Below are 25,597 nucleotides of genomic sequence, written 5' to 3'. Positions count from 1 at the left end.
TAGGACAATTATAATTTCTATTCACTTTAATTTTGTTTTTTAATATTTTTCTTACTACATGTGTAAAGAAGCAGAAAACTAATACAGACGCACTACGAATTCCTTTTTACGCACAAGTTTAGACAAATTAAACCGGATGTAAAATAAATCATGTTATTTGAAGAACTTCCAGAGACGATAACTCTTTAGAGTGAGGGGGCCATAATGAACGTTATTTAAGATAAGGGGCCATTTGTTCGTCTACAATTTGCTATGAAAATTACAAAATAAACACAGATATGGACAACAGTAAACCTTCTGTCCTCCACAATGGCCTTCAATTACAGAAAACGATGTAATTTATTTATATTATTATTGGCTCCAAGTCGGTACTCTATTCGCCAGAGCGAAGACTGCCGATTACTTTGTTGCCCTATTTATTGTGAATTCTCTTTGGTGTCGTTGCTTTATAATAATTACAATAATGAACACAATTAACAGAATAACACCATTTTCTAATTGAATTAATTGCTAAGACGATCTAATTTGAATTTAATAATGGTACCTCTAGTCTCTTTATAATAGAATAAGCAAAATAGTCTGAATAATTTTGGCAAATAATTATCTAGTAATATATTTAACTTAGACACTATATGGAGGTACAACTTAAGTACAATATGACATGAATAGCCTGAAAGCTTGTTCGAAGAAACATTTTGTTTCAACAATTCAGAAAAAGCTTATATATTTATTCGAGAATGTTGAGTTTCGTACTTAAAAATACAAATAGCGATTTTAGGGCATTGAATTAACTTCAGAAGGATCCTTAAGTTATTTTTTTTGCTATTCCGTTAGAATTCTTGGAAATGTTATTTACTGTAAAAACTCAACTCTGGAATTTGGAGAAAATCTCATTACTCGTCCGCTGATCACGGTCACGTAGCGGGGAAGGCAAGGCCTTGTTAGTCGATCTGAATCAAATTTGGGAGAAAGAACTTCGTTAATACGTTCATTTAGTCTCGACATTATTTCTCCGGAAGAACAAAATCTACCGATTGTTACGAACACAAAACTATAATACGTGGTTAATAAAAGTTTTGTGACAAAATTTACTCATGCGTTTTAAAAAATCAAATCTGATCCCTTACCCACATCCTCCTGTCTTAAGCTCAACCTCTGAACTCTTATGTGATAAAATTTAAAGTTAACTTCATTTTATTTTAAGTGTTAGACACTGTTGCACGTAAAGTCAAATCTTACTAATGTTAGAAATGCGAATGTTTAGATGAATGGATCGATGGAAGGATCGATGTTGTTTGAAGGTATCTCCGGAACGGCACAACGGATCTCGATGAAATTTGGCAGAGATGAAGAACATACTCCAGAAAAACACATTGGCTACATATTAAATATTTTTTTAAATTCCGCACGGAAGGAGTCGCATGCGACAGGTAGTGTTAAAAATATCGTTAAGTCACATACAAAAGTTATGAGTGAATGAAGTAACAGTTCTCACTTTATAAAACTATCCTAGACAATTTCAAAGTAAAGATAACTTTTACGACAGATGGTAAGATGCTGATGATGTTCCATTCGCCTTCACATTATAATATCGCTAAATTCTTAGCATACACATTTATATGCATGTCGGCCTCGTCAATGCGGTTAACCGATGCGGGCTGAATGGAATGCTTTGTTCAGAATGTTGTACCTACAAAGTATACATATGAACATAATAATAACAATGAAAATAAACTATTTACATATAAACATTTATGTGAAACAAGCAGTTGGTAAGAGTTTGATGCATTTAATTTAATGGTTACTAAATTCATTGATCGAGAATCTTCGTAAGTTAGAGACGCACCTCAAGAAGAACAAGAAGAAGAATAGGCATCGTATGAAAAATACGAGAGTAATAAAATATTACTAAATTGCTCCGATTATACCAATAAGTGACAAATTAGAAAAGCCTATCCTTTACAAATTCTGTTCGACAAAATACTACAGCTAGTAGGTTATAATATTACATATTTTCTTTTTCGTGTTGCAATTAAGGAATCTTACTAATGTTATAAATGCGAATGTTTGGATGGTTGTATGTTTGTTTGAAGCTATCTTCAGAACGGCTGCATAGATCTCGCTAAAATTTGGCACAGTCGTAGAACATAGTCTGTAAGAACACATAGGCCACTAATTATTTCTTGTTAATCCGCGAGGACGGAGTCACGGGTCACAGCTAGCAAGTTATAAATAGTGATTGTCTAATCAAATGTATTTAAATTTTATTACACAGACTATTTAAAAGTATCATGTATTTTATACGTTTCAAGATAAGTGTTAGCTTTAATTCTTTCATAATGAATCCCACGCAGAGTTGTATTGCACTTAGTTAATCGCTATTAAATGACTTCCATATCTGAAGCTATAATGTTACTAAGTTTCTAATAATATTTTCTACGATCTGCTTCTTAGTTAGATAGTATAATGTATTTTATTTTATATATAGTTATCCATAGCTACCATGGTTATTGATTTTAATGACAATTTGATATAGTAAAGTAATTAATTTACAACATATCATACTAATATAAGGTATCTCCAGTACAGCTGAAAAGATCTCGATAAAATTTGGCATACATATCATATATGACTTAGTCTGGAAGAACACATATAATAAGTATTCTGTTTTTTTAAAAGCACGCGGACGAAGTCGCGTTCGACAGCTAGTCAAATATAAAATTAAAAACCTAAAGTTACACTTAATTTGCTTCAACTTTAATAACTCTTATTTTATAATTGTTACAGTTCTACTGATGTTACACTTGTGTAAATAGTTTATGCCAACCCTTGCATCTCTTAGAACATTGTCTCAAACAACACATAACCTATTAATTCGGTTATTAATTAATTTTTTAATCACGCATAGACGGAATGATGATGTAACAATACAAGTGCCAAGGCAGTGTAACTCTACGGTTACATGAACCAATTTGTATATTACATAAGACAGTAAGATAATATGACATAACATCTACATTCCAACGTTCAGTCCATATCTGAGATAGTTACCTTGCAACCAAGAACTGCATTACTGGAAATACTGGCTGTTTGCCAACGTTATGACCTCACCAGGTATCTTGAAAGAAAATATTTTAATATATTGCGAGTACATTTGTACGTTTCGACGCAATCACATCTATTCGTAAATAAATGTGTCATCTCCATATTACGCTATATAAAATATTTATTTTTAATCGCGTCTACCTCTGCAAGGCGTAATATACAGTAGTGTTTATTTTCTGTTTGATAAGATTTCTTAAAGAATTAATGTAAATATTATTTTAAAAAATGTTTCATCTACTGTGAGTTTCGAATGCAGTGACATTTGTATTGACACATCTTACTTCATACTTCTTACTAATATTATAAATGCGAATTAGATGGATGGATCTTTGTTTGAAGGTATCTCCTGAGCGGCTTAACCAAACTGAATGAAATTTCGTACAGATATAGAACATAGTCTGGAAGAACACATAAGCTACCAATTAAGTTTTTTTAACTCAACAGCTAGTATTATTATATCTTTCATTCTTTTGTATATAGGCTTTAGAAAAATTAGGATATTAGAAAATATTTTTATTCGTTCAATTTATGTGCAAAACGTTCATCCATCGATGTATCGTGAGCAGAAATGTTAAATGTATTAATTGCTTTAAATTAGGTGGAAACTCGACAAAGGAAAATAAACGTTCATTTTCTTGGAACGAAATCAATCGGATGTTATTTATGAAGATATCAGCTTTATTTTACTAACTTGCTTCTGGAATTCGCATTTACAAATATAGCGAAATAGTTGAGGAAGTGATTACAATTTGTTTTATAATTGAATTCACAAATTTGATATATCTTTTTTTCCAAAATAAAACTTTATTCATTTGCTAAAATGAATGTTTATTTGAATAATATTTTTTAGCTTAGAAACTATTGTAATAAAACTTTAAGGGGCATTTAAATCAAAATAATATCAACTTGTTTTTTATTTTATATTTATCTTCTTATTTGATTGATGCTATATACCAACAGATTTCTAAGTTTGTTATATTAATTTTGGAAGTAATTTAAAGTAAATTAATGTTTGAAAGTTTGAAAATATATAACGGCCAATTTATAGCGCCTTGTTCCGTAACATTAATAAGTGTTTTCACAAAATTTATGTATCCAATTTCTTCATTAAGAAAGCTCACATTGCCTCGTTAAAGTCAGGGCAATTATAGCTTAATGACAAAGTTATTTCAAAGTAAATAGAAAATTTTATGATTCAATGAAACTTAAGACTTAAAGCTTCAGCGAGCTTACTTTAATGGCCTAAGCCTTTAAAGTGCTGGCGATTAAAATTTATTAACATAATACTTTTCCAAAATTTAATTCAACTCTGCTTACTGAAAGCAAATGAGAATTGTTTATGAAGAACACAAAATTAATCCCCTTTGGACTTTCGACCTTTGCTTGGAGCGTAAGAAGATTGAAAGTTATTCCATTTAAAATCATTTTTTACGAAATTGCCTTTTAACTTTGTTTTAAATTCCATTATTTGAAAACAAAAATTTTGTTATTTAAATTCTTTAGGCAATATTACAGTTATTAATAGCGGAACTTCGCTAAGCCAAGTAATCAATGGGTTGCCGTCGTTTTACCGTGGGTTTCTGAGACCAAAATCCGTATATAAAACATATTGTTATAAAATCAGCGTTCTTATTAAACGTCTATTTGTAGTATACATTTTTAGTAGTAATGTAATTATATTGAAAAGCGTATAAATGAAAATAGTTTGTATCGGACGCATGTCAGTTGCGGGCAAGCGATGCGCAGCCGACGTGACGTCACGTACAATGCGCTCGGCTTCAGCTCCGGCCGCGGTCGCGTGCAGCTGCCATTCGGTAAATCGCTAATAAAAACCAATAATAGCTATTTACGATCTATGGTGATTACAAAATATTTTTAATAGCCATATCAATAAAAACTAACAGTCAAATACTACGACAAATAAACAAACTAAAAAGCAAGTTTCAAAAGTTACATTGTTACCGTTAGCCTAACGAATAGGTGTTTGCAATTTCATTGAATAGCATTGCTATCTCTGAGATACAACAACAACTAGAAAAGCTTTGTAACTTTATAAAGGAAGAATGATTATGTATTTCAGGCCATTGCACACTGGCAGCTATAGAATTAAGAAGTAGAAAGAGCCCGCGGTTTAGAAAAAGAATAATACCTTGTTACCAGACGACCCAAGGCTATACCATTTGTGTTGGCGCCAAAGTACCAACGTGCTAGTGTAAAGTAATTTTTTTTCAACGTAATACATAAAATCAGTCATAAATTGTTGGTAGTTGGTGGGGTCACTTCGCTTGCATGTTCGTATGACGTTATGGCTCCCGAATGATTACGTTAATGGATTCAACATTTTAACGTTATTTCAGCTTTCGGAATCGACTATAAAAGAGATACGATTTAATTTATGACCATTAAGACGTGGCCCTCACTCGGTTACTCTGTCGAGGATCCCATGCGAATTGAATGCGCCTTTGAAATTTTACCGCTCATTTACTCATTATGGTCTTAATGTAATGTTTTATTTATAACTTTCAATGTAATTTATTTTAAAAGCATAATCCTTTTATTGCATTATCCAATGATCCTTTTTTATTTAAAAAAAAATCAAGTAAGGAAGAGCAAATCTTTTATCATAGAAAGAAGCCATTAATTGTGGAAAGAAGAGTTAGATTACACTTATGTAACATTTTTTGATACTTACACCAAAACGTTGGCGAGTTAAGGAACATTTTAATTTCCTACCCAAGCTTGTTCAACATAAAATCTTCTCTAGCAAGTTCTCGATGTAAAAATAATGACAAATCAAACATTCTTAACGTAAGTAAGTAGCATTTGTAGCTACTGTTTAGGAGAGTCAATAAGATAAATAAAATATAATTTTATTTGCAATTACAATTGAAATATAATTTATAAAACAACTTGACATTTTTCTAGTGGTTGAAAGACTTTGACTATGGAATCGACAAAATTGGATCGCGTCATTTCGTCCTTACATCAAGTTAAATAAATAACCGCAAAATTCAATTCAACAAACCGTTATAAAATAAGCTGGAGGCAACAAAGTGAAATCGTTTTGCGCGGTTAGCCGCAGCGCAGCGCTGTCTGTCAGCTAAACCGTGCATTTGAAAGTTTACGCTCCGAGTTGTTGCTTGCAATCCTTCAATATTTCCAATAATGCAACGCCAGTGAATATTTAGACACACCATGTCAAAACCTGTTGAGCGAGCTATAGATCAATTTAAAATATTTGGATATAAATCATTTTTTCAATACATGTTGTTTTCTTCACTATAATACAGTAAAATTTGAGGCTATTCTTCTATATTCGTTTCACAACGAACTCTTGGCCTAAGCTTAAATAGTTTAAATAATACTACGTTTTGCAGTTTTAATAATTGAATGATCTACGTCAATTTTTTTTTCTATTTATTAATTAAGAATGCAAAATGCAAAAACAAAAACATTTAATAATATCAAAGTATTTTTGCTCCCTTTTGCTTAACATGATCGATAACTGCATTCGAACAATTTCAATTGTAAGGCTTACATCCTTTATTTTTGAATCACCTTCAGGTTTATCCGGTTCAACGGACTGTCGCCTTGCAACAAAAAAGCTACTTTAAATTATTGCCAGGCTACATGTTCCTATACTCGTCTTGAAAACCTCCCCCGGCTGTCCCTAATACCCGACGAAACCAATTTGAATTCAATTTAGGTTTTTTTTCCGAGCAAGCTTTTGTTGGCTCTCAGTTGTGTTTACCTTATTCGATTTCTGTAATTTCATTCATAACAAACTGGATTTGGGGTTCGAAAAGCCCATCGGGGTTGACAGGGGCGTTTGAAATAATATTCTCTTTGATAAGAGCCGGTTTGGTGCTCGTAAGTGATGGGGTCCACGCAATCCTACCAAACCCTGAATGGGATTTGTCAATGTGAAGTGACGAAAACTAATTATAGCCCACAATGAGTTATTTGGGGCAAGCTATACGAGTTTTACCTATTATGTTCATATGTACTAGTAAATTTCTGGAATTCTATTTTTGGCACTGTGCATAATTTCCGAGCAGTTCAGATGTGATTCAGAGTCTTTATTTTGGTCCCTGCAGATAAGAAATGAAGGAATAAAAATTAACTTTATCTTAATATGTAGCTTTATTTATCAACACAAATACTTGAATGTTAACTAAATATTTAGAGGCAGACGTTTTGAGGTCAGTTTGCAGATGAGAGATTTATATTCAATCCGATTTAGTTTACTTAACTTAAAATAAAATTTAACGAGATTTCAACCAATTTCCAAATCGATACAATTTTAATAGTTATTGTTAACAAGGTGAGAATGTTACAAATGAAAGGGCTAAATTATTCAATGAAAATCTTTTGTAGTTTGAAACAATATGAATTAATTGATAGAGCAACACATTGTTAGTTTAAATTTACGTAAAGGGAATAATAAATGACAATATTTTCGTCAATTTGTCGTATCTTGTCGGCGAATAGCGGCAAGCTGCGGTGAGCGGCGACCAGCTGTGCGCGAGACAGGACAAACAATAACAAGACGCCCCGCGGATAGTTATTGTCTCGACTTCACCGATTCTATCTCGTACCTAATAGTCAATTGACGGGTATTTTTTGGCTTTAATTAAGGCTTGTAGTACACTCCCGCTAAGCCAAATCGAACCGAGGTGAAACATGACGCGAGAGATACGATTTAGCTCCACATCATTTTTTCATTTTTTAGGTTTGATTCTGTCAATTCAAACTGCTATGGAAATGTTTCGATGAAATAAATTTAATCCAAGCTGAGTTTGTAACAATTTTAGTTTTGGTACGTTCCCGATGCGGGGCTATTTAGATATTGTTATTATAATCATTTTAAGAAATTAAACAATTGATTTTTTATGATTTAAACTTACTAATGTGATATGTATTCACTTATTTAAATGGATGATGTTTGTTTGAAGGTATCTCCAGAACGGCCTCATGGATATTGCTGAAATTTGGCATAGATGAAGAACATAGTCTGAAATAACACGTACGCTACTCATTAAGTTTTATCAACAATGCGGCTCTATCAAACTTAACTATTTCTTAAATTATTTTTAAGATCGTACAAAACGCGGCGTAACGTAATAAATTATGATATAAAAACTGATAACATTTTCACAAAGCTTCTACATAAAAGTCTTAACATCTTTTCTTTGTTTGGTTTGATCTTTGAAGTTCAATGAATAAAAACTTTCATTATCATAAAAAGTTAACATTCCTTTTGGTTAAATACTCTTTGATCCCAAAAGGAGTTTTTATTCGACTTAAAAAAATATCAAAAAATTACACACACTTTTACTGGCAGTATAAATTGCAATAAGAATGAGTATAATTTACTTTAAAATTAACTTTCAAAGAATATAATTATATTTATAAGTACTATCGTTCGGGATTTGATATAAAAATGTTACCAAACCGAATTGGAACGAAGACCGCCCGGCCTCTCGACTATCGTACCGCTTTAATCAAAGATATTCCTGATATAATTCATTAAAGATGTTTTAAAAAGGTCCCGATGTTCCGGGCAAATTGCTTTTTTAATTAGTGGTAGCTCTCTTTTATCCCATTCACTCTAATTTAGGGCTAATCCGTATCTGGTTCGCTTTACAGCCCCAAGCGCATTTTGCCCTTCGTATTGTACAGACTATTGTTGAAAGACCCTCATATTTAACGTCTTGAGTGCAAACGAAGGGTTACCAGGTTCAATACTAAAGGTATTTATTTATTTATATAGCTTAATGAACACGAAACCTACTCTATAACTAAACAAACGAATGACTTAGGTTGATATTAAAAGTAAACATAATAAATCAAAATGTAAATAATTGTATTTCGCTCGCCCGAGGTCGTCGTAATCAACCTGAGATGTTCTTTATTTATGATTAAGGTTAAAATGCGTATAAGCATACAGACCGGACCGATTTCGATTCATAGCGATCATTGGAATCGTTTTACCGGTTATGTAAATAGTGTTGCGTTGATTATTAATAGTGTTTAGTACAAATAAACTACATTATTATTTAGGCCTTGAGGCTATTTGATTGCTTGATTGCGCCTAATGGTACATGTTTCTTATCAAATGGCCCATATTTTAATTCATTAATTAGTTTGCTTAATTGTACCAAACTTATGTTATGCCTGAATTTTACATGATTCATTCTTCATTCAGATACAATTTTAATATTATACATAGAAACCATTTTATTTGTCTTAATGAGTAAAATTATTTATACATCAATTAAAAGAAAGATTGACCAGGAAAAGTTTAAAATCCCAGTATTAGTAAAGGCAAATACTAGTTCTTATTTCTCACTTGTAAAAATTATTTCATCTAACTAATATTATAAATGCGAATGTTTAGATAGATGGATGAATGTTTATTTGAAGGTATCTCCGGAACGGTCCAAAAAATTTGGCTAAAATTTGTAATAGATATAGAGCATAAGCCTGGAAGAATACACAGGCTACTAAGTTTTTTTTTTAATTTCTCGCGGACGGAGTTGTGGGCGACAGCTAATTTATAATATTCAAGTAATATTGAAGGTGAGAATATATTTTAGAGGTACGGTGATAGTCAAAGTTGCCGTTATAGTAAACTTGAAGGAACTTCAAAGGGTCTCTTAACGTGTTACAGTTTCTTGAAGCTGCGTTAATTAATTCCCAAGTGATTCGAAACATCGATAAACGCTATCCGCACTTCAATCTAACGTGGCTTAGATCTGATACGAATATTATTAATATTGTGAAACAAGTGTAAGACATGTTTAACATGTCATGTCGCAAACAACTTTACTCCTAAAGTTTATTAATTAAATGTCTCTGTAAGAACATGAGTAAGAACAATATACTTTTTTAAAGTCCTTGTGAAGTTTTTATTTTAATTCACTGTCATTATAACATAAGACTCAAAATTGACTGTAATTATTATATAATGAAATACGGTAAAAAAATGTAAGTAGTTTCCTGAAAAAATAATTTGTCTATTACAAACGTGTTATAAATAATTGGCTACTAAGATAATAGAGAGATTTGTTGCATTAATTTTGTTATATCGCGTTTGAGAAACTTTCTTACTTTATTCATTTATTGTTTAGACGCACAATTTGTCTCGGATCCAACAAATTTATATTTTACTACGATGTCCGTCTAAAAGTTGACCTTAGAATTCTCAAAGCGGTCCGCGGCTGCGTAGATATCTCGGTGTCACTTTATTTTACTTAACACCAAGTTAATTGGCAATAAATTAAGTGCTGACTTAAAGGCTCGCCAATCTACCTTGTTCGTTCGTTTACATTTAGGTACGCGAAGTTAATTTAAAGAACAACACTTTGCGCTCTAATTACGTCCTTGTTTCGATGTCCTGTTTTTTTTAGCTATCAAGATTTTTACTTTTACACAAATTTCCGATGGTTGTGGTTAAATTGACCAACATACCTTTATAAATATATCGATAAAATTGGAATGCATGTACGTAATATCTAAAAAAAATATTTGTCTGTCTGTCTGTCCGAGGTCCGGGTAAACATACTAGACTGATTTCGACAAGACTTTGATGAGATGGTAGCTGATGGACGCAGACATGTTATTCTTTTTTTTTTTTGCTATAAAAATTTATGGTCGATAAAAACAGAATCATGATTTAAATATGAATTTATTTCATTGCATAAAAATGTTTCTCATTTACACTTACTCGTAAATAAAATCGATATCTTGAAGTGTCGATCAAAACAAGCGTATTACCGGGTCTCAATGTACAGTACAATGTCCAGGGACACGCAAAATTGCCCCTTTAAGTTCAATTTACATGACGGTGACTCAATGTTTTAAGGCTAACTGACTTACTCAAAAACACAATCTAATTAAATCGATTGCAAGAAAGAAAAAAGAACAATTTTAAAAAATTTAACATTAATAAAAGAAATGAGGACATTTCTAAAGAAAGTCTGAGTAAAATACGTCCTTAAGCCGGTAATGCCAATGAATATGAGGTTTTCTTGCTAAGTCATACTTCTTACTTATCTAGGGGGCGCACCTGTCGCGAGCTGCAACTGCTCGACACTTTGTTTGCAGTTTGTCTTCGTCTTTAATTACAGACTTGAGCGTTCATTAAATTTCTTTACAAAACATCTCTAAGTTATAAGTAAAAAGACTAATAAAAATTCAATTAAAAATAAACTCAAATATAAATCAAAATTGGTTCAATTTTTTTTTCAATATTACTTTACGCCTTTATTTTATAATTATTATAAAACAGGAAATTTAAACCTAAAATCTTCGTATCTTAAATGCTTTATGATCCCGCACAAATATAATAAAAAATAAGTAAAATCTTGGTCTTTTTAAACTCATTTAGTAAATATTATATATATATTTTCTTGTGGCCAGCCCTTAAAAGGCACTTTTATCAATATTAATTATCTTATTAACTCAACGCCACTTGTTAACCATTTAATTAGTCTGCAAACAAGTTCGAATATTCAAATGCCCATCACGATGACGCTGCTATAATGTACCACAACGTTTAGCGCTAGCTATCTATGAGTACGCTGTTCAATTTTTTTTATTAACCCTCGACGTTAAATGAAATGCAGCATCCGTGAGATTTCACTAGTGTATTTTGTTTATTTAGGAAATAAGGATTTGCGTTAAATTGTAATGAAATATTCAAGATTTTAATTTTTTTTATGTTACTCCTAAAGTTAATCTGTTATTGAATATTAAACAAATAGCCAATTACTAAAATAATATTTTGATACTTTTAAATTTCGCAACTTGTACTGAACAGCTTTACAAAGACCAAAACCGAGATAGGATTGGATTTTCATGCATGCAATTATCAAATGCATGTGGCCACATTATGATTTATTGTTTGATGAATTATATTCTTTCAGAGTTCCATTGGTGGGGATACGGAAATTTAAATCAAAGAATTTTATACTACCATCAACTAATTTGTTTGCGCATTTTTTACGATTGTATTTATTTATTTTCTGTATTGTTTCCAAAAGATAAAACAAAAAGGTGACCCTGAAAATATATAATGTTCAAAATAAATGACATGAATTGTTATCAAAGCAATAGTTATACAAACATTAGGTGCTTACTCTTTGTCCCGGCACGTAGGCGTCTAGACTAAGACAAACGGGATAATAAACACCCTCAAGAAGCTCCTATGTTTTACGATCTCATATAGTCGTAAATTGTAATCGTATCTTGGGATTGTTTCAAACTTTCCATTGTTTACTGCGATAGTACAATTATCATCTAAATATCCTTCAGGTTTACAAAACCTTTCACATAGAAAATTTATGTATAATTATTTTTTTAAACTTTTAAATGCATAATAAATTAAAGAGAGTAATGGCTCTTTAAAATTAGAAACTATAATACATACATCCGTTTCTGGTATTAGGTAAATTTTTGTTAAACTGGGATGTTTAATAAATAAAAGTAAAACTTATTTCAACTTTATTTAATAAATCTAAACTACGATATTCCCACATAGTCTCGCCATGGCTCCGTGTCTTTCTTATCGTAATTATATTAATTCTCCAAGTAGACGTAATCGTATCTCCGATCAGAAACGCTCAGCGACACGTCACCTCTACGTTCCAAATTCAAAACAATAATAAGGTGAGGTCTACTTTTTCTGTGATAAATTATTCATATCATAATGCCGAGTGATGGGAGCGATCGCGACTGCGTTCCGTCGACTCATCCGACAGCTCTAATTTAATGCGTGCATTTATTATTGGTAATGGAATTAACCGCGCCCGATTATCATATGATTTGATGGACGCACTATCTTCTGATCGGCGTACCGCCGCGCCGCCCACACCACTCCGAAGAAAAAACGACCGCCATACCTCGCCGACGATGTAGTCATTACCACTAATTATTGTTATCTGTATAGTAGCAATCGATTCGCTGTGTTCATTTAGTACTGGCTTATGATAAAACGCTACTATATAAAACCTCTTTTTGGCTAGTCCATTAAGTAAACTGCCAGGAACAAAACTAGTGGTAGGAAACCACCTTCGAGAACATTTAAAAATTATTTCTTTTCGTCCCGCACTTAGAAAATTACTTAATGTAGCTATTTAATTTAATTTAAAATCCAAGAGGACTTACCTACTTATTATCCAGTTACATAATGTTTCATAAACGACCACTGTTAGGCCATAATTTTGTTAGCCTAAATATTCCAGATTAATTGTATCTAAGGAAGAGCTATGGGTCAATGATATGCCATTTTTGGGACAGAAATAGCTGAGCTTTAATGACTTGGATTGAGTCACGTGATCATTTCTATACCTTCATTATTTGCGATGATACGAATGTTCGTGCGTTTTTTGTTTTTGATTACGATCTCTACATTACATCCGCAGTGGCTTTGTTATTATTTTAATTTAATAAATTTGCTATCATTATATGTTTTTTTAACATCCGATTTGGAGATGGATAGTAAATGTAATTTTGTGGCTAAATTCGATAGTGACGAAGCCCTTTCCATTATATTTATGGTAGGCACTGATATACAATTGTGGTTTAAGTGGTTAGCAAAGATTTTATACAAATTCAATAAGATAAGTATATCATCTTAATAAATTTCAGGTTGATACCTTCACGCATTTTTGAGAAAAAATGTCTTGACAGACAGACGGACGGACAACAAAGTGATCCTATAAGGATTCTGTTTTTTCCTATGAGGTATGGAACCCTAAAAAATGGATAAGCGCTTTACTTGTAAACTTCAGGTCCTGGGTTCGAGTCCCGCCATGTACCAATGTGCTTTTCGATTTACATATGAACATTTATCCGATATTCTTACGGTGAAGGAAAATATCGTGATGCAACCTGCACATATATCTGAAGAAATTCAAGGATATGTGTGAAGTCAACCTACACTTAGGGTATGCTCGGGTCCCCTCAGTAGGGCGTAGCGTGAACGAATGATGATTATCTAAAAAAAAATACGTTGATTCTTTTGCTCTAATTATTAATAAAATACTTTTATCAATAAATGAGTATTATTTTTGTTACGAAAACTTCACTTATGTACCGTTTACTTTTAGTCTAAGTCAGCGTTTAACGTAAAAGTCGCAAATTTTCTGCAAAACAACATTTCAGAATTAGTGACGCGGACTTTAGTCACGTTCGTTACGTTGTAGTGAAAGAAATGGATCGACGTCGAAATAAGAGCGAGTCCCAACGAGTACGTAGAGGAAAGTAAAGAGAACAATGCTCAATTTAGCCGCGACTTACACAGCTGCTACTGACGTGACCAGTAAAGGTAACAGGTTGGGAGATTAAAAATAAGAATACATAACTACACGAGAGTCACAGGCATCTTATAATTTATCTTACTAATATTATAAATGCGAATGTTTGGATAGATGGTTGTTTGTTAGAAGGTCTCCACAACGACACATTGGCTGCTAATTATGATTTTGCTTGATTCCGCGCGGAGGGTGTCGCGGGCGACAACTAGTACTTAATAAAGTATTATTCTTTTACGTCTGGTAAATGTAGACTCTTGCGTCTGAGCATATGTAAAAGAAGAACGATTAGTGCATAATATTAAAATTATTAAAACAAAAAAAAGACTATACAATTTTATTATTTGATATAAAAGATAAGGGCAACACGTTTTCATATAAACAAAATTTAAGTAAGATGTCAGAAAAACACACTTCACTTAAAAATTTCGTTAGACGTCGAAAGTGTGAAGATTAATCGAGGATGTTACCCTGAACACATATGAAGGGGTGTTATTTAGGAAAGAATGCCGGGAACGTGCTCCTACACTGACCCCCTGCGAGAAACAAATACCCGCCGCGTGGGACGGATGGTGGCCATTCGTTATTTTGTGATCGCTTATTTAAATTTGAAATCATGAATTTATTATTTCCACTTCATTTAAAAATGGTAACATTAAGTGTATTTAAAAGTTTCTTTTGATATTCAATTCATTTCATTTAAGTAACTTTAAAAAAAAACACCGTAAAATTGAGAAAGACCTTTTTTAATTCTTTTAAATTATAATATGGCAAACGAGAATGCGGTCACCTAAATTCGGTGAAATAGCGAAGCGACCGCTGCCCGCAGACATTCGTAATTGCAGATACGTAGCCTACCTTTAATCGACGGAGAAGGACTTGAAAGACTTATTTCACTTTGAAAGTTATAACCCACTATTATTGTCATCGTTGTCCATCCTTGTATGCTGTGGATTATAATCTAAAATGCATAAAATCAATCGTAATTAAATGAACCGTGATGCTTTAATAGCGTCGGTGGCTCAGGGGCCAAGCACTTGACTTGCAATCTGCAGGTCCTGGGTTCGAATCCCGCAATGTACCAATATGTTTTTCGATTTCCGATTTGCATATGTACATTTATCCGACGTTCTTACGGTGAAGGAAAACATCGTGATGCAACCTGCACATATCTCAGAAGAAATTCAAAGATATGTGTGAAGTCAACCAACCCGCACTTGTCCAGCGTGGTTGACTATGGCCTAATCATCCTTATCTTAGGGTAGGCTCCGAGCCCCTCGGTGGAGACGTATAGTAAGCTGATGATGATGCTTTAAGAGTAAAGATAAGTCGCTGTAAGTTTTGAACAGCTTATGTTTTAAAAAAGTGCAGAAAAGTGATTCAAATCGTAGCTAAGCGCCAGTCTCGTTATATTTTTTCGGGGAAAGCACGTTTTGTATGAAGTATTTATAATTTTCGTCTCGAGGCATTGTGACGAGGTTTAAGGAAGCAGGAAACCATTATAGCGCTATACACGCGGCCGTCAGTCGAGTTTCGGTGATAGCACACATCATTTGTAAAACTCTTTGTATCTGTCGCGATATTTTTTTTTCGTACTGCATAAACGAGAACTTGTATTGTGACAGGGCAACTATACTTTTTGTTGTGCGTTTTTTAAACTTTATATGTATATAGTAAGGACTGAGAGATGCAGTTTGAATCGTTATTTTGAGGAATGATTACGGAATTTGGAAAATCAAAAATTTTGGATATTACATGTTCGTAACAAAGAATAAACTGATCATTGAAAGATTGTTTTAAGTGAAGGGGGCAAACGGGCGGCGGGAACACTGAGGTGATCAACGACACCCATGGACATTCACAATACAAGAGGAACTACAGATACGTTGCCGTCCTTTCTAACTAGAAAGGATACGTATAGTTTACGATAGATTAAGAATAAAATAAGACAGCAGCGCATTTACAAATATATTCCCTCAGTCTATTCCAGTACCACAACAACGAGGGGCTGGAATAATAATTCTAAAACAAAAATAAAAATTTGAGCTCATTTGTTATGGCTTTAATGGGTAACTACGCACCGCTATTGAAAATCCCGTTGTAAATGGGTATTAAAGGTGAGCCTCACACCGCAGCAGCGCACTTCCGTGACCAATCGTGATGGATAAGGCTAATTTATCAAAGCATGCTTCAATTTTATAATAACTTGCAGGTTGCGTGTGTGACAGAATATTCTATTACTTGCGCCTGAACGATTAATCTTCAGCCGGTACGTTATTAGTGTCTAAACTGGATTAATGGCTGTTTGTTATGCGTTAGAAATTTATTCTTTGAACCTTTTATTACGTCCGTATCGATGTATTTAGTTTTCAATACTGATGGAATATTAATACTAAATATTCGTTGAGAATATTGAATAAACCCATACTCGACAACTATCAAAGTTTACCTCATAAAGTACCTTTTTCATTTGGGAAATAAACATTTATCCTATACATTATAAAGTAACAAAATCGGAGTGTATAACATTTGTATTTCCACGTATTCCAATCTAACTCCCCCCTACTTTAGCAACATTATTCTGCATCGCTGCGAAACTAAATAGCATCGAAAGTTCATCCCGGCACAGGGATTCGATAAAACCGCAAATCGTATAACCATATTTGGATTTCATCGACATAGAAAACGATTAAATTGGGAAAATATTTGCAACTGTAGACTGTTATACAAATTTATGCAATATAATATTGAATCATTAACATACAGAGGCCATAACCTTACCTCCCTGTATTATAAAGTAAGGGATAATACCAAAACTAGAGAGAATATCTCCTATATTTATTGCATTAATAAATATTTATATCATAATCCGTAGTAATGGTGGCGTAGAACTGTGGACACGGCCCGGGCCTAACTAAACCACCTGGTGCAGTAAACACCACGTAGACTTAAACTTAATCCGTTAAATCGATATTGCTCCTGTCCGAGATTGGAGTAAGTTCAACCTTTTTATGTGAGAAATTACTTCTACTCATAATTACATGAAGTTTTATTTTCTTTCCATTGATTTGAAATATAACAATCGTCTCTTTTTTAATTTTCTTTAAAAAGCTACAAACTTTACTAACAGACTAGCTGTCGCCCGTGACTATGTCCTGGCGGAATTGAAGAAAAGAAAATTGATAAGTAGCCCATATGTTCATCCAGACTATGTACTACATCTATGCCAAATTTCAACAAGATCCGCTGAGCCGTTCCAGAGATACCTTCAAACAGACATCCATCTATCTAAACATTCGCATTTATAATATTAGTAAGAAGTAAGATCTTCACAAGTTATCACTAACCATTCATCCATCCATTGCGAAAATTGCGATTTAGTTTACTAAAATATTCAGATAGTAAAAGTGTTGAGATGTAAAATACTCCATTACTATAACATTTGCTATTATTAATTCTAAATATAACATATTTTAGGTAAATATACATCTAAATATAATAGATTCATAACGTTTACATAATTAAATCAGTGCGGTACCTCGGAGGGACGTAAGACAGCGATCGAAGCGAAAGCCCTTCGGCTACTTGTGCGCTACCTACTAGATGTAATTATTGTTATCTATACCTTTGATACGCTGCTATGATTTTATTTATAATTGTATAGCTCAAAGCTATATGCATACTAATAAAAAAAAGTTGTTAAAAATACATAGTGATTTTATTAAAACAAAAGAACTCACGACTGCGATACAGGGCTGTGGGCATAGATTATAAATTTCAATATGGCGCAGTTGGGACACTTTTCTGTTTTCAAACACACGTTTCCATAACAATGGTTTTTTAATAATCTAGTCAATCATAAATAGACTGGGATTCTTCTCAATCAAATGTGGTGACTATTTTCATACTGGCCGGTATGAAAAAAAGTAAAAATTAAAAAAAAAAGTATTACTTTGTCGTATATTATTAGTAATGCTTATGTTTGGTCCGGCCCATATAAAATTACATTGATAAAAAAACTACCTCGGTTTTTAAACATCAAACTATATTTATTTATCTTCAACTATGCGTAACCACAAGTTTTTATTAGGTTGTTGATTAGAACGTCAATAAAATTTAAGTTCTAACGTTTATAACGCTTTCAACTAGCGTTAGATGTGATTTTATGATGTCTTAAATCTTGGGGAATTATTCTCTTCAAAAAGCGATGACATATGTATTCGATTTTGTTTATGAAAAAAATATATTTAAGAACCTTCTTGATATGTATATAGCAATATATTTAAGGTAAGACATCTTGTTAAAATACATCGAGATATAATGTAAACAGTTTGTGAATTCGACGACTTTATTTACACAAAATGTTTGTTAGACCGATATTTATTGATTCCAGTTAAAATATTGTTTATTTTCTATCTTCTATAAAACAGGTACTGAAATAAATTGCTATCTTCACTGCAACGTGTGATTATGTATGCATATTAATTTAGTAATAACACTGAAGTAATTGTTGTTGTTATGAAAATTACAGCTACGACTCTGTTGAGACGGCGTATGATTAATTGTTTATTAAAAATTATGTTTTTAAATATACTACGTCGTAAATCTTATAAATTGTAGTTCATGTCAATTTTATAATATAGGTGTCCGTCTTTAGTGAATATTCAAATATGCTCCGATATTAAGAAAGCAAGCAATTTGCAATTAAAATGGATCCGATAATATTTGGTCATGCATAAAATTATCATTAACTTTCCCGATTACGTAAGCATTGACTCATCCATCAGGTACGTACATTTGTTTTTCCGAGGCCCCGATTTAATTCGGGTTACGGTGTCTTTATTGCCAAGCTTAATTTTATTTAAAATAGTTTAACAACGTTTTATAGTGTGGCAATAAATGATTAAAGCAACCAAAGAAAAGTCGTAAAATACTTAGTTTGTACCTCTTTCAAATTGGATTGAATACGAGATTAAGCGTGGCTTTCTGAGACCAAAAGCTCTGTATAGAACATATTCTATATATATATCTATATTACTTTTTTACTTACTTTGTACAAAGATGACACAGATGATGACATGTTTTATATAGAGATTTTGGTCTCAGAAAGCCACGATTAATAAGTTAAATCGAATCAATCTTATACTTTATAGAGTTTTGTAAAGAAATAAAGGTATAAATGATCGTAAAGAAAATAAAACACCGAACCTATCGCATTGCACTTAAAGCCACCAAAAGAAAATATAATTTCACGACAGCAATAATTGACCCAGCCAATTCATGTTATGACAAAATGAAATATGTTGCAAAATAGCGTCAGATAGTAACAAGTCTCATTGTACGCAATACTTTTTGTCATGTCTTCTAAATGTAACAAAGCGTAACGCCTATAAATTGTATTCAAATTTCGCGTGACAGCATTGCACGCTCGATGACAGAGTGACATTGTCGTGACAAGCTTGGCCTGTTCACTGCACGGGGAAACATCGTCGTGCAACTGACACGTGACTCATTGGCCCTATGCGTGAGTGTCAAAACATGCGTATTTGTCCGACTGTTACAAATTTGATTGATTAATGACGGGAAATTGTTGTAGTAGGGTTCGTATCGTTTACATATTGTAAAACTATATAGGTAATAATATAAAGTTAGTACTTTATGATGTAACCACCACAATACGTTGGAAAGCGCCACTCAATATCTGGTCGTCTCTTTAGCTTGAAGCAAATACTATTCTACAGAATAAACAAAAGGCAGTGAAAATCATTTGACTCATGTATTTGTGTTCGATAATGATCTTTTAGTTACTTCAATAACTGAGTTACAACGATTAAATTAAATTTAATTAATAATATTTAAGGAGATAATAATATTAATGTAGTTCGTTAAGACAGCAGCCAACAAGTAAACAAAGTTAGCGAGTCGCCTCTAATAGTATAATACAATAACAAGTTCTTTCACTTGGAGATAGCAAAAGTCAATATTGTGTAATCATAGCTTTACTACACGATCAACCAAGTCCGCCATATTTGTTTTCGATTTCCGAGCTATTCCTAAATATTGGAATCGTCCATAAGCATTTTCCGTTTCATTGAACATGACCCTTGGTAATAACATTATTCAGAACAGATACTCGACTAAATCAAGCACTAATGAGTCGTAAATGTAGAGTTTAAGCGCTTGTATAAAAACACATTCTGTTTTAATGCATACTTTTAGTTCTTTGTTCTTTTTTGCCCTACCGACCAGAGTATGAGATTTTATGCATGATTTCGAATATATTTAAAAATGATAATGTCTTAAAACATTACAGTTTATTTAGATTAAATTAAAAAAAACTTAAAATATGTGTTACAAAATGCAGCCAATAGATGGCGGGTTTTTAGATTTTTCTAAATAAGGTTAGGTTATTGTAGAGCTAAAATAATAAATTGTAAATTGTAATTCTGATCCAAACACTAATTCTGGCGTTCTTTTTAGTGTGTTAGTGACCACGACGATATACAATATATTTTTAATGACAAAATGAAACATAGAGCACATGTTTTAGATTAAAGACTATGCGATGTTATTTTATAGAATAGTTAATTTTACGAGTAGTAGTATAAGCTTAGATTCGAGCTATCGTAAACACAGGTCTAAGTAGCTGAGTGCAAGGAAAGAAACAGAAGGAATAAAACGGTTAGGCAGAGTAACAAGTGAGACTACATGTAGGATCATCGAGGAAGCGTCTACAATAGCTCGCTTGTTTTATTTGCTCTTTACTGAGCAAACTCTATTACTCGCTTGATGGCTTTGATTCTAAGAATTCAATGTTTACATTGAATGTTAAAGTTATGTCGTCGTTGTCACAATATTTTCTTTTTGAATGCTTCATTCGGTTGTGAGAAAATTTATGTACCCATTTGTTTGTTTTAATCTACCAATTAAAACAACAAAATGTTTGTCAATATTTACAAATTGTACAAAATTATATAACATTTAATCGTAAAAGAGGAGAAAGGATGTAAAGAGTAAGTTTAAAAAACGTTGGAAGATTTTTATATATCTCGTAAATTGAGAGATCTAGACAACGAGATGCCACTGAAATATTTATTTATATAGAATCTTTAATATATTTTTAAATGCAAAACTTCGTTCTTTCTCAAATTGATTAGACAAATATCGTCCCTTTTTACTAATTTAACACTTAATTTGTTCTTTTTCTACCACACTCAAAACAAACATATAGACGCTTGACGACACTGACTCACTTTTGTACTGAGTCATCTTTGAATTATAAAAACAAGCTTTTTAGTCCAGCCGGTACACAGATATGCCGTGCAAGTTCTAAAATATCAAATTTGTCAAATATTAAACAGACTCTCTTTAATACTATTGACATTGTAATGCATTTATTCGTTTGAAGTTATCATCAAAATATTACCGAGATCGAGAAGAATCAAGAACATTTCAACTCATCACTGTCAAGATGAAAGTGTCGAGAAGAAAGCAATAAGCTAGTTAGACACAAATCATTTCTGTAGCAAAAACCAGTCGTATTGCACTTCATACAAAGTTTGTACAAAATAGTGTAATGTGTAATGGCGCATAGCAAAACTTGCTCTACTCGAGTACGCAGGATGTCTAGTAGAGTTGTACTCTACAAAGTTTGTGTCAGATAGTTAAAACATAAAAGTACGCGGGTGATGAATAAACGGCAATTAGCGGTTAAATTGTTAAGACACATCGGGTTTATATTTTTAATTTCTTCGGTATTTAAAACAAAATATGTGAAATGTATATGTACAGCTGCATAGATATGTCTACATTTACAAAGCTTCAGAATCTTTTAAACACTTTCAATTTCAAAAAAATGTATGCACATACCCGTCCGTATTCATCCCACTATGAATACATATTATTGACAGATACGCATATACGTATTTCTTAATCCGAAGGCCTATACAAGTTTCTAAAGTTTTGTAAGAGTATATATATTTATGCAGCTGACTGTACATCAGGTACTTAGGACGAATTTACTTTTTAAAATGTTTTTCGTTCTAGACTATTAGCTTAGCGCAGAGCTCTTAAATATTTAAACTCTATTGGACAATTTATAAAATGAATTCACAAATTCGAAAATGGCGCGACGCCGTCTCCACATTGGTTACCTGAATCGGAACAACTAATGGACTACGTTATTACTGGATACATCGACAAAAAAGTGCATTAGTGTACTGTAAGTGGTATATAACTATTTAAATATACAACTTAAGTAAAGTGCGCTGTGAGTGCTCGAACCACTTAACATACAGCGATTCGACTCGTTTTGTGTAATTACTGCAGTTAAGTTCGCGTCGCTTTCATTCGCTTTTAATGTTTTGGCGCAATCGAAGTCATGTTTTTGAATAAAGTTTCAGTATATTTTGATTGAATATTAATTGAGCATATAAATATGTACTATTTCATTTACTTTATTACAATGTTCAAGTGAGTCCTTAATAAGAAACTTTGTTCTATGCCAAACTGTGGCAAATCTCAATTAGATGGTGGGAAACTCTTACAGGATCATCATAAGGACAACGAAAGAGTTACATAAAAGTCACCAACCATCGTAATTTATGGGATTATTTTCTATTGCTGTTAAAAAAATAGTATAGATAATTGTCAACTTAAAAAGGTAACTCTAGGTTTTTAAGTTTAACATCTCAAAGGCAGTAACGCATCTGCGGTTCCTCTGGTATTGCTGATGTCCATGGGCGTCGATGAACTCTCATTAAAACAAAGCTAACTGATTTCTTGAATGTAATATAATAAAGTCTTTGAACAATTCCTTTATTAATAATTTTGCGAAAAGCTTAGCATATGCACCTCGTCAATTAAGCCATCGCAAAAGAACGCATAAACATTGTTTTTTAAACGTCGTACATTGTTAAATACACCCATACAATGTATTTATGAGTGGTACTCGTTGATTTACAATTTCTCACACAGTTACAACTTTATATTCAGCCGACCGCGCAGACAAAGAGGAGGCTAATAATGAATTTTCAAGTCTTGAGATTGGAAAATAAATAATTCATTGTGAACGAGTCGAGAGTTCCTAGTAATGTATGAAAACGTATCTCATATCGTTAAGTGCAACGAATGACAACAGTCGTAAAGTTTTATGCCCCGTACCAAGTCGTCCCATCTCAATTACAATTACAAATTATTACAAATTTCCAACAGAGTTCCAGTGTCATAACGCGATATAGCATTTCTATGGATACAATGTTATGTGCTGATTTTATGCTTAAGAATTCCTTTGTAGGCGAATTGTTAAAGATGCTAATGGTTTTATTTCGCTTTCTTCTAAAAGGTTGAACGTCAGTGTTTTGTTTTAAATCTTTAATAACGTTTATACAAAGTTGCACACATTATTATACGATTTTAAATACAATGTTGCTTATTAAGATCTGTCCGTGCATTTAATGTGAATTAATATCATTCCTTTTGTTTAAAAACATTCTCTTTGATGTAAAACTATAACTTATAATCTAAATTAAAACTCTAAATTAAAAACAAATCTAAATTATAAACAATTTATTTCATAAATCTATCTTATTAATATTATAAATGCGAATGTTTAGATGGATTTATGTTCGTTTGAAGGTATCTCCAGAATGGCTGAACGGATCCAGCTGAAATTTGGCATAGACGTAGAACATAGTCCAGAAGAATACATAGGCTATTAATTAGGTTTTTAATTAATTCCGAGCGACGTCGCGGGCGACAGCTAGTGACTAATAATTATGAATTTGAAGCGAATAATATAATTTAAAACTAAACTTTTTTTTTACTTTTCACATTATAACAAAATTAGTTTTTTACATGGAATACAAAAATTCGGTACTAGCGGTCGTCCGCAAATAGTAGCCTATGTGTTCTTCCAGACAATGTTATATATGTATGCCAAATTTAATCGAGATTCTTTCAGCCGTTTTGAAAATACCTTCAAGCATCCATACATCGAAACATTCGCATTTATAATATTAGTAAGATACAAAAATAATGATATAGTCAAACATCTGAATGTCATATAATACAATATAAATTAAAATAGCTTAGAAAGAAATAGATTTAACCTATAATATAGTAGGATGAAGATTCTGACGTGGTAAACGTAACCACGTACTGCCTCAGGCAACTGAGTTAACTGACCCACTATTACGAATTGTCTCAGAACGTTTACGCTACATGCGTACTCCTCTGTAATTTGTGACGAGTACGATGAAGATTACTCTACTTATTGATTTATTTACGCAGAGGAACTAATAATCGAACTTTTTACTCGTTCACACTTTGTTTAAATATGTTTAACACGGATGGTTTTTATAATTTGAACTAAATTAAATAACTTACTTAAAATGAAATGCTATTATAATTATCGAGGTCTAAAATTATTATTAATTTGGTTAACTGTTTTGCGAATATGGTATATTAAGTCATTAGTTTATTGTACTTGTAGAGATAGGTTCTATGAAACATATTGTTAACCCAATAACCACTGTAAAAACTATTTCTATACCTTTCAATTTGATCGCGTCAATTGTGTTAAATGGACGTGACAATTTTTCATAACACCACTATTTGTTTTTTGATTCGCAAATCCGAGCTTTTAATAAACGCTTACTATGAGGCCACTACCGAAACATCCCGAGTACACTCTGTATAGAAACACTGTTAAACAATATGTTTGTAAGAATATTTCGGCAATGGAAACTCGTGGATATAAAGACAAAATACAACCCATACGGTACAAATGTAACACGAGTACGTCCGGGTCATACATAAAATTTATTTATTATTGTGCAAGAGCACGCACGTCTATTTCGTGGTCAAATTTATAGTTTGCCGATTCAGCGATGCTTTGTTGTTGGTACAGTTCGCACTAGTTTCAGTCGAGTTGGCTTTTACTCTAAGGTCCTTCGTACACAAAGCAACTTAAATCGTAGAAACTGATATGTTACAATTCCGTCGCGAGAATGACTCAAGTTGTCAATTCAGTACAGGCGTAGCAATTCCATCTCAACTACATAGATTTGCTCCGACACCTTGAAAGTTGGAGCGATTTTGCTCAAGACTTTTGTAATGACAGAAATTTTTCGTAGATTTACTTTGCCCTCTGTACAAAGTTCCTGAATGCGTGT

This window comes from Papilio xuthus, unplaced genomic scaffold (genome assembly GCF_000836235.2).
Source record: "Papilio xuthus unplaced genomic scaffold, Pxut_1.1 DF826938.1, whole genome shotgun sequence".
Classification (NCBI taxonomy): Eukaryota; Metazoa; Arthropoda; class Insecta; order Lepidoptera; family Papilionidae; genus Papilio; species Papilio xuthus.
Note: the sequence above shows the minus strand (reverse complement) of the source record.